Consider the following 6,194-nt stretch of genomic DNA (forward strand, 5'->3'; position numbering starts at 1 on the left):
CGCGATGACGTAGGAAGTGACGTGTCACCCAAACTAGTCTCCCTCCCACCAGCTGTCAGTCTCCCTCCCACCTTCAATCGTGCTCCCCCCAACCCACTGCAGCCGACCCCTCTGTCCCCGCGGCAGCGAACCCTCTCCTCTCTCCGCCCCCCCCCCCCCCCCCGGCTGCGACCCCTCTCCTCTCCCGCCAAATTGCCTGGTTAATTCCATTTGACAAGGCAGTTTCAAAGCACCAACTGAGGTCACTTAATGATCACCATTTTATTGGTAAGTTTGGAATTTTATGCCTTTCTTGACTCATTTATCCTCTGAGTGATCAGCCCAGTGAATATTCATAGCACACATCCCATACATTTCATCGTGAGCATTTTGTGCAGAGGATGTGTTGGATAACACCCGATGGGCAGGATGGTGACATGCTAGTGGGATGGGAGCTCCTCATGTTTCAGTGAGATATGGTCAAGGCTGCCTGTGGGAGCCACACCCTAACGTTGTATCATGGTCTTTACAAATGGTGCAGAGAATGATCTGCTTCTCTGGAGGGTAAAATTGGCAGACACATGGATCATCGATTTAAACATTCCCACCCTTGCAGAAACTGGGCTAGGAATTTAACATTTCAGCTCTGGAAAACTTGCCCAGCTGGCAGCGAACACTTGGTGACTTCCAAATGTTCATCATCTGCCAGCTTCAACAGTGACTTCTTACACATGACCAGATGTCAGATGGCATCACGTGGTGCCTCTTCCTCCTGTTCATTCATTTCTTAAGCACGATCAGGAGGGGAAATCTTGGTTGGTTCTCAGGTGTCTATCACATGTCATTTCCACAAAGCAATGGTGATACATGCAAATTGGTGAACAGAGGCTGGATCTACCATGGGGGCCGTTGTCACTTGTGATATTGGTGGAGAATATCTCATTTTATTGGTGTCCTATAAACAGAATGGTCCCTGCCAATCCTCAGCCCTACATGACACAATCATGTGTCATGATGTGCAGATGTTGCAATATATTTGTCATGCATACAAAATCAGACATCCAGAAGTGCTGGAAGACCATCAACTCAGTGAAAGATGCAACTGGTTGGTCTTTTAGCACACTGAGATGTTGCTGAGGGAATGCCGCTGACTAGCACATTTCAGACTGCAGGAGTATGCGCTGAGGGATGCACTGAGGCTTACAACAAGCATTTCGTCACTCAAAACATAAAGAAACAGGAACAGGCATCAGCTACCCACTCCTTTGAGAATGCACTACTATTCCAGATCACAACTGATCTTCAGGGTCGGCGCCAGACTATTTTGCGCCCTAGACCGCACTGAGCTGGGGAGGAGAGGGGTTCTGACTGGTGGGTGCAATGCCTGATCAACGTGCATCATACTGGTGCCTCCCTCCGCCTTATCAGACTAATGCACATGATTATAGTGTATTCGGAGACCACCCTGACCTTGCACGATGCCAATGGACGCAGCGATGGTCAATAGCATTTTCTGTGGTAGCATTTTCCTGCCGGGGTGGGGGAGGGGGAAATTGGAAAACTCACTCTTGCCTGGTCCGTCTTTGGTCATGACAGATTAAGTTCACCCAGTATCACGACCCATCGCATATCTCCGGGCCTGTGTGCTATAAATTCCCCTTGTTTAGGCGGTCCTTGTAGCTGCTGCACCCATGCTCTACCCGATTCCTCGGATAGCTGAACTTCCACCTCCTCTGATGGCACCATCAGAGACTACCAGACGGCATGAGAGCAGGGATACCACCCCCCACTCCCACAGGCCAGTTGAACAGGAATTGAGGTTGTCCACTGCACACTGAGCCACCTCTGCAGTGTTCTGGTGGGCGTCAGAATCAGTGAGCAGGCCGTTAATTTGCTCGATGAGCCTGGATGCCTGTGGGTGGTAGGGGATATGCAGCACCTACAAGATATTAGCCTCCTCTGCCCATTCCTGTACATTTTCCCCCATGAAGTGTTAGCCCTGGTTGAACTGTACCTCCCATGGTATTCTATAAATGGAGGAGAGGTATTGCAGTCTTTTAATGGTGCTGCCCTGGTCAGCTCACCAGCAGGGCACTGCCACCAGTTCACCCAAGTACGTGACGACCATTGAGAGGACATACTGCTTTTTATTTTGCCTTGGGAGAGGCCCAAAATAGTTGATTTGCCCTACCTGGCCCACTCCCATATCCCAGTGAATGCAACCCAGAGGACACATTGGCCACCCCCTTAGTTTTACTCATTGACTAATGGGGCAATTGGCAACCAGGGTTCTTGCTTCATCATGGGAGAGTGAGTCTCCCTGACCCTCTGCCCATCATTGCGTCCTGTCAGCCCCCACATGCCCACTTTAGTGCACCTACAATACCAAAGGTCCAAGGTAACTCTGCTTGGGGCGAGTGGTGACGGAGCAGTTTGGTCCACAGTGGCATTGTGGGCAGCTTCAGCTGTGTCCTTGGAGGTGTATGCATGCACATGGTAGACTGTGACCATTCTTTGTTATGCCATCTCCCAAATGAACTGCCAGTGCTGTTGTCCCCAGAGTGGGCGGCCATGGATCTGCCACCCCATCTCCTTTCACCGGGCCATCCACACTGCCACATCATTTGCAAAAGCCCAGGAATCCGTGTAGACGAAGACTGGCCCAGTAGTCTCTTTAGGGTGAATGCCACAGCCACCAACTCGGCCAGTTGGCTGGACTCCCCTGACCCCTCTTTCTAAGTATTTTACTCATGGCAGGGTGGAGCACTGCTGGCTTCCACTGTTGTTTGCCACAATTCCACTGGCTAGACCATCAGTAAACCAAGCTTCTTGCTGTTGTCCGGGGTCTAGGGTGTTGAAAAGTTGGCCCTGGAGGAAGGGTGTACTGTGGGCAATTTGGGTTGGGGGGCAGGGTGTCACATTTGGGCAGGGACATGACCTGTTCATGTAAGCAGCTCATCCCTTCAGGACCGGCCTCTGCCATACCACTTCCACTATTGAGGGTTGCTGGTCATGGCCCTTCTTGTGGGTGACATTCGCTTATTTAACCCATCTCATGATGTGGAAGTGCAACCAGAGTGTGTCTGTCTCTGCTGCTATCTGGTGCTCTGTGGCTTGCAGTGCAAGGTAGCAGGTGAGCAGCTGATGCTTGAATTTGGGTGTAGCAGGCCCCAGGAGGCAGCTTCAGTGAAGGACTTGTCCAGAAGCCGAGTGGGACTCTGTGACCTTGCCTCTTTTGCCAGAGGCTCAAACGTACATTGTGAAGCTGTTTCCAATTTAGGAAATTTTTAATTTAAAAAACTTTGTTTTATCTCTCATAATTATTTTTTTCAACCATCAATAATTGATTAATTATTTTCTATATGGAAAATCAGAGGTATTATATCTTTTCCAAATTTATTTATTTAAGGAAGGCTGTTTAATGTCATTTGAACAGCTGGCAAGTAAATATGACTATCATTTTTCAAAGATATTTACAGATTAGAAATTTCTTAAATGTGATGTTACCCAACTTTCCATTTGTATATCTACCAGATCTAATTGATAATATTTTTCCATTGAATCTTTCTCAGAAAGGATTAATTAGAATTATATATGATAGATTATTGAAATTACATCCAGTACTTCACGATAAGATTAAAGAGGCTTGGGAACTGGAATTGAAAGATCCTTATCTGAGGATCTATAGGAAAGATTTTTAAACTGGTGAATACATCTTCAATATGTGCCTGACATTCATTAATCCAATTCAAAGTGGTGCATCGTGTTCACATCTCCAAAGACAAGCTGACTTGTATTTTTTCTAATATTACCCCTTCTTGTGACAGATGCAAATCTGAAATTGCTACACTGACACATATGTTTTGGTCTTGTCCATCTTTCGAAATCTATTGGAAATAAATTTTTAATCTCTTTCCAACTGTATTTCAGGTGGAGCTTCGACCCAGTCCAATAACTGCTCTTTTCAGGGTTATTGAACCAGACATAGGGAGTTTTTCCGTACCTGTTCAACAGGTTGTGGCCTGCTCTACATTGTTGTCTAGAAGAGTCATCTTATTCAAATGGAAAGACTAGTGTAAAGGTTAAAACCTTGTGTGTTTGATTTTTGTTAATTTTGTGGCTATTCCTTTAAGAAAGATTGTTTTTGTAGTGTTACCATAGTTACTATGACATAATATGTTGTAATATCTGGGCAAACGGGGAGCTTGCGTTAAGTCTTCGAAGAACCATGGAGGAGGCGTGAGCATCGAAATACTTTTCTTTGATTTTGTCTTATCATCTTAATAGTTTTAATCATTTCCTATATCATTATGTCTTTAAATATAATCAAATGCTTTGTTAATTCATCCTTATGAAAATTTCAATGGAAAGTTATGCAAATATTATACGTTTATATCAACTAATTAAAAGCTACATACAGCTGCAATTAAGAAGTTTGGTTTATTGGAGTGATTGGAATATCGAAGCTTACATTTCTTAGAAGATGACATTTTGAAATTGGGAAATACAAGAGATTGGAAAGTGTCATCTAAATTTAGACCTCCAGTAGTGTTTCAATGGTTCTCTCATATTATGTCCTGTTTAAGTTTAGAAAAAAAAAATGTCATGTATCTGATTCGTCAGTGAAATTTGAAGATATATGGTGACCTTCTGTCTTATTTTCATTTGATGTAAATGTTTTTAATGCGATTAGATGTACTCACTCTTCCAGATGAAATATAATCTTACCTTTGTTTTTTGATTTACAGTAAAAACCAAAAACTACAAAATATATGTAACCCTCAGGATAAGCTGCTCAGATATTTTTTGGTTCATTTTTTTAAATAGAGTAGGTTAGGTGTTTTTTTTAAATTATATATAATATTTTTGTAGTCCAATTTCTACCGACCTGAGGGAGCGGGTTTCTCTCTCCACCGCGGGCCTCTTCGAACAGGTAAGGCCTTCTCCTTCTTCTTCCGTTGTCTTCTCTTCCTCTCTTCTTACCGTTGATTTCGATTTTTCTTTTTTCATCGCCATCTTCTTTCCACCTTTATACTCACTTTTCTTTAATTTTTATTTCTATGCCTTTGTGTTTTCCTTTGTTTCTTCCGACTTTTCTGGAGAGGGCTGGAGTTCACCGTCCGGCCACTACTCCATCACGTGACTCCCTCATATATAATATTTTTGATGTCTTTTCTGTTTTCATCCAGTACAGTGGAGGGGGAACTAATGTTTTATCTTGATATATATACATATTTGATATTGTATTTTCAGTTTTGTTCCCTTTTCTTCAATGTACTCTATTTATCATAAAAACAATAAAAAGATTGAAAAATAAAAGATGGATAGTATGATCGGCAGGCCTGGAGAATTGGCAGTGTGGAGAGGGCAAGAGAGGGAGCTCAGTCATGTTAAAAGGAGTAGAGTGAAAGGAGGATCCAGAGTTTCTCCAGGGAGATGGAGGTTGGTTGATTGCTCCACCCCCACTACTGGGAACTCATGAAACCATTGCCTTCAGACATTGGGTGGCAGTGATCGTGAAAAGATTCTAAGGGCGGCGGCGGTCGGGGCGAAAGTGAGTGGGGGGAGGCAGATGGAACTGGAGGGGAAAAAGATACTATTTTATCCAGATATTTTTTTTTCTGAATTGTTGGTTTTAGTTTTTTTTTTATCTTGCTGAGGTTTTGTTTGAAGCTTTTTATAGACTTTAGTTCTGCTTTTATTACAATTATTCCAGGCAGATTGGTTAACAAACTCGCTGATTTAGGATTTTCCAGATCTATTTGTCTATGGATCAAGGAGTTATAAACAAACCGTTCCCATATTGTAAAAATAGGCACTTATTATTCCCCTCCTCTCACACTTAGCACTCGTTCCCCGAAGGGCCGTGTGTTGAGCCCAATGATGTATTCTCTTTATACCTATGACTCTGTCTCCGAGAATTTTTCTAATGTTAACATAAAATTTGCGGATGACACAACTGTGGTTGGGCTCATTTCAAGGGGCGATTAATCAGCCCTATTGGGACAAAGAGCACAGACTCTCAGTGTGGTTGGGCTCATTTCAAGGGGCGATGAATCAGCCCTATTGAGACAAAGAGCACAGACTCTCAGTGTGGTGCTCAGAAAACAATCTGGTTTTGAATTCCTTGAAAACCAAAGAGCCCGTAATAGATTTCAGGTGGAACAGCGTGGCCCCGGCTCCATTATATATTATTGGGGACTGCGTGGAAAGGA

Source organism: Narcine bancroftii, chromosome 4 (assembly GCF_036971445.1).
Source record: "Narcine bancroftii isolate sNarBan1 chromosome 4, sNarBan1.hap1, whole genome shotgun sequence".
Taxonomy (NCBI): domain Eukaryota; kingdom Metazoa; phylum Chordata; class Chondrichthyes; order Torpediniformes; family Narcinidae; genus Narcine; species Narcine bancroftii.